The 8934-nt window shown below is 34.0% G+C and overlaps 1 long non-coding RNA gene and 1 pseudogene across 8 annotated transcripts; one reads left to right on the top strand and one right to left on the bottom strand.

The window, feature by feature from the left end:
• LOC107019333 overlaps positions 1–8934 on the bottom strand; it is a 29046-nt pseudogene that overhangs the window by 8248 nt on the left and 11864 nt on the right.
• LOC114077258 lies at positions 454–5981 on the top strand. Of its 8 annotated transcripts, none has more exons than XR_003578329.1 (7): positions 454–561; positions 648–754; positions 834–1040; positions 4314–4487; positions 4686–4768; positions 4887–5589; positions 5725–5926. It is a non-coding gene; the product is annotated as an uncharacterized LOC114077258 (long non-coding RNA). The 8 variants fall into 8 exon arrangements; XR_003578330.1 differs by having other exon boundaries at positions 460–561; positions 634–754; XR_003578334.1 differs by lacking the exons at positions 454–561; positions 648–754; positions 834–1040 and adding an exon at positions 1047–3029 and having other exon boundaries at positions 5725–5981.

The following is an 8934-nucleotide window of genomic DNA, read 5'->3' as shown; positions in this document are numbered from 1 at the left end:
TTTGAGGCAACCTTGGGGGCAGATTTTGAGGCAGACTAGAAGGATTCTAGGAGCCTTTTTCGGAAGCCGTAGAGACATCTTCTAGGGATATGAAGCATGTACATAGGACTTGTAAATCAGCACTTAATTACTCTTAGGCATTAGAGTAGTATAAATAGTAGTAGCATTTCATTTGTAAAGCATCCAACAATCCAACAAGTAATATAAGTCCTTCTTCCGAAATTCTGCTTTTGTCTTTCTTCTTATTTTCTTAGCGATCCGAGTTTAAGGCTTACTTGAGTTTGCAAGAACGTGAAAGATTCGTGAGTAAACCGTCAAGTGCCGCACGGAGTCTTGTCCGAATTAAAAAGTCCGTGACACACCACAGTCTTCTTCCGCAATAACAGTAGTTGAACTTTCGAGCAGGAAGAGATGGTGACCGCGGGGGAACAACGGTTGGTTGGTTCATGGAGTGACATGGTTTATGAAATAATTGTGTTGAAGATGGTGCCTTCACTATTGGTTGTTCTATACTTGGCCAGGAGAAACTTCTCGAAGGTTTCTAATTGCAGATCGCATATGGTAGCTACTCTCTATGTTATCCTCTGACTTGTTAGCATCTTCAATTTCTGTTAAGTATTACTAAGTTTTTAGTTTTTGGTTAAGAGATTTGTATAGACATCATCATCCACAATCAAGTCCCGAACGCTCTACATATATGCCTCTCTTCTCCTTTTATCACATTCGAAAGCTTTGAAAATGAGCCACCATACTCGTGAGTTCTATTTCCTCATTTTCATGCATTTTTCAATTTGTAAATCAACTGATTTTTTTCAACTTTGAATTGTTTCTAGAAAGTTTTGAACCTTTGTGGATTTAGGAGCAAATGTTGACTTTGATCGGCTTGTAGTCCTATGTCCTGCACCATGGAGAAGTTTCACCATAAAGTCTCATTTTGTAATTCATGATGCTGGAGTTGTGCACGAAAGAGTAATGGAGGTATTGTATCCATGGATTGAAAAAGGATATGTTACGCGACATGGTATCAGAGATCAAGAAAGGTTTGATGGCTATTATAACAATAAATTTCTCATTGTGAATGATTGTTTGCAGAAATACAGATTTCTAGCCAAATGGATGTTTTTCTTTGATGAGATGAGTTCATATTTGTGCCTAAAAAGAGTACTATCAAGTCTTTGGCTGATTTGTTATCAGATTATTACACAGTTCATCAATGAACAAATGTCAATGTCTAACAAACTCTATTTAGAAGAAGTCCACGACAAATGTTTCTGAATCTGATAATTGACAATTGTGATTATAAGGTCGATCAATTCTGCTCAATGCCTTTAAGCGAAATCTTAAATTATTGGTATAGTAGTACAATTTTGGTGGTTCTAAATTTATATTTATTTAAAGTTTCTTTGATGGTGGATACTGAAATGTTTAATAGAGACTTGACCACAAGTAGGTTTGGAACATGTATTCTCGAGATTAACCTTCTCTGGTGGTTGAATCTTGAATAATTGAGATGCTTAATGGGTTGCAAAAGTTAGGTGCCATGGAGGGAGTAAGTTTCTTATGCATCTGTTCAAGTCAGCTTGCGTGCATCTCAACTATTATATCATGTGCTCATTATTTTTCACCAACATAGGTATCGGGTAACTCTGACCACATAACAAAGCTTAGACAAGTATATTCTTGCATTTCTGGTTCTTTTGAGGTCCAAGTGGCAGCTATGCATGCTATAGTTCTTTAACTGCTCTACACTGCTTTTTGTCCCTGTTATGCAATTTTTTTCTTAGCTTTGTAATTTGATTCTCTATTCTGCTTTTTGTTGTGATTATAGTGAAATTTATGTGTTCTGCTTTGAGCCTTGGTGAAACTAAATTGAATAGCCTTTAAGCTTCAGAAAGATAAGTAAGAAAATTTTTTCTCTCTCTATGGAGTAATCTGTTACAACTCACACTCAATTGTATAAAGTCAATTTGTCCATCAAAGGTAGAACAAATCAAAGGTTGGTGATTGGATGGAAAGGCAATTAATTATACATTTGTACTGAACATTTCTAAAAATGGACGTTTGCTACTAAACATGGTGATAGTCGTTATGAGCCAATTTTCTGATAATCTTGTATGCTCCAGAGAGTTATAACAGTCTGTTTTAATCCTTCTTTCTTGTAAGCTTGTGTTGTGTATTAAGCTTTATTTTTTCTCATGACTTGACCAGAAAATTGGGTTTGTTGTGTAGTACACTTGTTATTGAGTGTCTTGGCATGTTGCCAAAGTAGTTTGTTTTCAAAGCCATAAGAGCTATAATAATTTGAGGAGTCGTGAAGGTGAATAAATTGAGTTGTACGGAATTTTATGTTAGTTCTTTATATCTGAATCTTTTATAACTGATGTTCATCTTATTTTGTAACATATCGGTATAACATATCTAGGAAGGTAGGGTGCATGCAAACCTTATTTCTACCTTTGTTGGGTAGAGATATTGTTCTTGATTAGACCATCGACTCAAAAGAATATAACCCAGACAAGATTGAAAGGTAAAAGATGATAACAAGACATCAAGATGAATTTTTTAAAATGAACTAGAAAAGGGAAATATGACAAACATATTGAAATGGAGGGTGTAGTTAATAACCAATCACATTGGGATCACTGGCCCGCCTTGATTAAAGTATGTCCATTCAAAACAAAAGTAATGAATAGCCTTATTTCTATGAGTATTTCTACTATTTTCACATCTTCCTTGTGCTTCTTTGATAGGAATAGTCTCTACTTTTTCTTGAGATAAAAGTCTCTTAATTTGATCTTGTCCTCAATCTCTAGTATTCTTGTTCCTCCAATTTGTTTATTTCTTTCCCATCTTCCTCTTTGTTTTGTGATATATAGTACCTGGATGTGAAAAATACTAAAAGTAGTAGGTTTTGCTTTGGTTATGCGGGGGAAGTAGTCTGGACAACCACAAGCTACTATTTTTCGTAGAACAACAGGGGCTTGTCAAGAAAATAATCTTGCCAATGAGCTTTTTCTCAGCTATAAACAGTAACAACATTCAATTCCTTTTTCCTTTTTCTAATGGATCTTTCTCCTGACTTGTGAATAAGAGATTTTAAAGTTTCTTCCTTGTATAAATATTGATCATTACAGTGATGCATCACTTGTCAATATCCATTTTTTTGTGTGTTCTATAATCATAAGTAGATGTTATACATAATAAATACAGCGACATAGTTGGTGTAGAAGATGTCATATAGAGTTCGAAGTGACAACATATTCTCAACTTGTAGGGAATTTCTAGTAGAGTCAATAAGGGGGCTTCAACATCCTCAACTATATCCATTTTGCACCAGCAAAAGACTGTAAATATAAAATCGCAGACTAGGGTGAAGGATGAGTATTGTTTGCGACTTAGTACTATGCTTAGGATTTAAGCGTGATTGTATGAACTTGCTTAAATTTCTTTATTGAAGATAGCTTGAAATTAAGTGACATATTTTTAATGGTAAGAGAGGGTCTATCGGAAACAATCTCTCTACCTTCATAGGGTAGGGGTTAGGTTGTGTACACACCACCCTCCCCGGACATCAAGTCTATGGGTGTGTTGTTATATTCCAAGTGGTAAGAGGCGTAATGTAGGCGCAAGAAAATTGAAGTTTGTCTCTGATGGTGATAGTCAACTTTTCAAGGTCTTCCATTTTGGAATTCTTCTTTGCCAACTCAATTTAAATCAATCAATTTCTAAGCAACAAGTTGATGCAAATTAGAGGTTATGGTGTCTCTGATGGTGATGGTCAAGGTCTTCTCTGCTAACTTTACTTTAATTAAATCAATCCAATTGCAAGTAATATTTTGGTGCAATTTTAAGACAAAGTAGATACTGAGATTGTATTAGATAAGGTTAATGTAATTATATATGAAACAAGTAGTCATTCAACAACAATTCCCTGGCATTAAGTTCATCTGTTGATGCTGATGTTAAGCTCTCTCAATTGTTGTTCAGCCCAACACTACTCTCAGGATCTGATTGTTGTTCTGTAAATAAACTTCTTGTTGGTGTCCATTATGTTACAGTTTTGGCATGAAAATATAAAACATTATGACTGAAAATAAATCTATTCACTTGAAATGGAAACTAACTATATGAAAGATTGTACTATGACTTACATTTTTCTACATATATGTACATTTCTGCATATATTGGTACGTAATTCTCTCTAGACAGAAATAATTAGAATTTTTTCTCACTTTTTTCATTATCTTATAAAATGCATGTGAGTTGATTCTACTTGAGATAGAGGGTTCAAAAGAGATGTTTGGCTTTCTCAGTTCAGGCCACATTACAGCCGGTTCAGTCAACTCATGCTGCATCACAGTCAATTTCCTCAAATCAGGCTGCATCACAATCAACTTCATTAAATTAGGCCGAATCATAACAAGAACTATTCAAGAAGCGTGTTGTTAGACATGAGTCTACGGAATATTGGACCATAGAAGCAATAGGTGAACTTTACACTTATGTTTTGTTCTTCTTATTCTTTTTCTTATTTTCTTCTCCATCTTTCTTCTTCTTCTCGTTGTTGGAGGGGCTGGCAATTTTTTCCCCAAAATACTTTTTATTTGTGCATAGGCCATTTACCTTTTTACAGTGAAATGACTGAATTTACTTGTGTGACAGCTATGCTATTGATGATTTTGCAGGCGGTGAAGATATAGACTCCATTTGGCATGTCGTGGCTCAGTGTACTGTTGCACTACCTAAGCATAAACCATGATATGTAATGGTATGTTTCACTCTTATGATATTCCTTGATAGATATATCTTGATGCCTCTATTTTCAAATTCTCTAGTTTTATATGTGATTCCTTCTGACTTCTGATAACTCAGCTGTTGTACTACAGGGGTGGGTTACCCACTAGACATTGTGTAGTGCTTTAGGTGCTGACATGTATGATTGTGCTATCCTACTAGTACCGCTTTTTTTTCACCGCTCTAATGCCTGAGGTAATTTTCTCATCCCACTACCTCTCTGTATGTTCATCACTTAATTGGTTTGGAGATCACACAGTGGCATTCTTTTGAAATCGATCTAATACGAATTCTCAGATTGCGTGAAAAGAAATCTATAACTGCTAATATACTAGCCCAACATCAATGTTGTGTATTCTTGATCCATGTAGAAATCTTGTCTGATGTGTAAACACTGAGAGGGAGAGATGATAAGTAAGTCGTGCGTCTAGTAATCTAATTGTTGTTTAAATAATACTGTGCTGCTCAAAATTTCCTTTTAGTGGAAACTCCATTTGAGTTTAATCTGTGCACATATGCTACTCTGACTTCCCTCCTCCTTCCATGTGATAAAAGTATTATTGACTACGTTCTTTATAAGAGGAATATGAATGTGTATGTTAGTATAGACCTATTTATTTATTTTTGGCATTTTGTATTGAAACTCATAGTAGAGAATTTGGTACTGTTGTTCACATGCTTAGTGTCAGCTTGCATTATTTCATAATCGAGGTCACATTCTTGTAATTGTTAATATTTGCTTCCAGTTTACATCTTGCAAAGTTGCAGATCTGCATTTTATAACTCCTACAGTATGTAAGTTTCTTTTTATAAACTACCATGATCGTTGGATTAGGTTTCAGTCTTACTCATTTTATTGCATTCAAAAGAGGTTACAAAAGAAGGGTGAGAGCATTTATCATATCACTTATTGTGTATTTTCCTTTGCAGACAGGCGATGCTAGTGATACTAGTCGTAGTGACATCGTTGAAGTTCTATGAATAGTTGCAAACATTTTCTTGAGTATGGATGATAGTAAATCTTTTCATCAATAAAAGCAAGACTAGTGAATGATAGTTTTTATAGTGATTTGAAGTTTCTAGTAATCATAAAGGTTGAAGTGAATGATATTTTTCAGTTTAGTTTGTAAAACTAATATTACACTTTGTAATATATTTTTTGTGTTGAAATGTTATTTCTTAATGCTAATAAGTCCTTTTAGGTTAGACTATGATGTACATTAATATTTAAAATATAATTTTTTCAGCGTAAAGCTCTAAAAGGTTACATGTTCATAAATTACAGGGGTTAGAACTCTTGTTATTCTTAATGTAAAATTCATGATTTGTGGGGTTTTGACTCCCAGAGTTCACATATTGTTGGTGTTTTGACTCCCAGAACTTGAACTGCAGTTTTTTAACATACATTTTTGGGGTTAAAACCCCTATTAATGGTACCAGGGGCTGGTCAAAAACTCCCGCTTATTAAGTGGCACACCTATTTGTAGGGGTTGTTCCAACTGCCGCAACACTAAATTGTGGAATTATTGACTGCCACAACATGTAAATTTTTAACCCCCACTATTCAAGTGTTTTTTTTTTGTAGTGTTAGTAGTGCTTGACTGCTTGCATTAGTAATGCTTGCATTATTTATGCAATCATTATTTCTTATACACTGTTTGATTTGATGTATTAGAAATAACAAATTTTGCATAATTTCTCTTCAGAAATATATGTTTACAAATACCCTTTACATTTCATTTATTTACATACTTCCTTTGCAATAAATTCTTTGCTAAAACATTAAAAAAAATTCTTTACTAAAACATCATTACCTTTTCTTCTCTTTTTCTCAAAAATAATATTAAATAGTTGTACTATTTGAGTCAAAATATTTTTGTGAAAAGTAGGCAAAGAATTCTTGTTATCAAATTTATCACCATAGTAGTAAAAATTTTGATTAAACTATGTTGAAATATGATTTTAACTTTTTTTAAAAAAAAAAAAAGATACTAAAACGCCATTAAGTCTATTAAGACGCCAACAAATTAGAAGACACTGAAAAACAAATAAAAATACAAAGGCAAGAATGAAAATGAAAATAAGAGAAAATGTTACTTGGTATTAATAATTTACACAACTTAATACATATACAATAAAGTGTATAACTAATGCAAGCATTAGTTACACATGACAAGAAAAATGTACCAAACAATGTTCTACTAATACACACACCTAATGCATACATTATATTTCTTAATATACTCTACCAAACAACTTCTTAATGCATTTAGAAACATATTGAAACATGTGTGAGTACACACTACACAAGTTCTTATAGAGCTTCTCTCTATGGAATGGCGATTTCTCTCAGCAACACCTAAAATGGCTAAGAAATCAAAACAAGGAGGGAGGGGGCAACAAATCCAAGTAGAAGACACAAATGATATGATGGGTAAGAAGAAAGTGCTACAATCAGGTGATGCTAGGCAGACAAAAAGCATCAATGTATTATAAGGAATTGCACTGCTCAATTTGGTCAAAACGCCACCACAAATGGGAAATCCAGTATCGGGAATCCCTAGCTCCTGGGCATATCAGGTGGAGGAGGAGGCTATGTTGGAAAAAAATCAGGTGAGTCATACTTATCACCTTAGCTCGTGGAGTAAAATTATGGGTAAGGGGGAAGCAACTGAGGGTTTTGACTTGACTGGTAGCAAAGGGGTTTCAAATGTTAAAATTACCCTAGAAGACATCAAGGAAGAAGTTGAATACCGAAATACAACAGTGATATGCTACGTATTAGGCTCTAATCCTCCACAATCAGTCATGGAGGGATATTTTAATAGGATCTAGAAGGAATGGGAATTAAAAAATTGCACAGGTCAACAGAGGAGTTTTTCTTGTTAGATTCTACTGTCAAGAGAGTTTTAAGAAGCAAAGCGGTGGAGAGTGGGGTACAAATGTTTGATTGGAAACCAGTAATGTTGACACCCAATTTTGACTCTCCCGGACATAAAAATTAACTTTCGTGCTTTCATTAATTTCGAACGATTTAAAATAATTAGCTTTATAAAATTCAAAATGATTTTCAAGTTATTTTAAAGTAATTTTAGTAACTTTATAATTTTAAATAGTAAATATGTTTTTTATATAATTAGTTTGATGGAAAAATGCACAAGTACCCCTCAACATATGCCCGAAATCCCAGAGACACATTTATACTATACTAAGGTCCTATTACCCCCCCCCCCCCCAAACTTATTTTAATAAGTAATTTTCATTCCCTTTTCGACCTACGTGGCACTAGCTTGAAAAAAAAGTCAACCAGCGTTGGACACACAAGATAGTGCCACGTAGGCCAAAAATGGATAGAAATTATTAATAAAATAAGTTCAGGGGAGGTAATAGGACCTTAGTATAGTATATGTGTGTCTGAGATTTCGAGCATAGGTTGAGGAGGTACTTGTGCATTATCCCTAGTTTATTTTTATAAATATTTGAAAATAACCTCAAAAAGTTTTTAATTTTAGTAAGTATTTTATTAAATTAGTTTAGTTTAAATTATATTTATATTTTTTATTTATTAGTTTACATGCAAGTTAATTATTTTATTTTTTTAAGATTAAAAAGCTCGTGAAATAGTTATATTGATTTGTCTTATCTATGTTTTAATCAAATTCACTAGTGAATTCCCTTTTGACTGAATCAATAGTTCATTTGGCTTTTAAAAGATTAAATTTTGGGACCATTATAAAACATTTTCAGCAAATCCTATTTCCAAGGCCCAATTTTTTTTTAATCTCCAAATAACGCCCCAGCCCATCTTTCCTTTTTCTCGACCCGACCCCATCTCTTTCTCCTTTAGTCACGAGTAAGACTGGTCAACGGAACGGGACGTACCGGTACCGTTCCGGTTCGTTCCGGTTCGTCCCGTTTCGGTTGCCTACGGGATGGGCCGGGATAGTCTGAACCGGTACACGGAACGGGACGGAACCGTGATTTCGTACCGATGTACCGGTACCGGTTCATTCCGATTCCGGTCCGGTTCGGTCCGATTTCGGTCTGGTTTATTTAATATATATTAATTTTTTTATATTTTATATTTTATATGATTTATATTTATATTTTTTATAAATTATATTTTATATTTCAAAATAC

Source organism: Solanum pennellii, chromosome 5 (assembly GCF_001406875.1).
Source record: "Solanum pennellii chromosome 5, SPENNV200".
Classification (NCBI taxonomy): domain Eukaryota; kingdom Viridiplantae; phylum Streptophyta; class Magnoliopsida; order Solanales; family Solanaceae; genus Solanum; species Solanum pennellii.
This window is presented reverse-complemented; position numbering and strand designations above follow the sequence as displayed.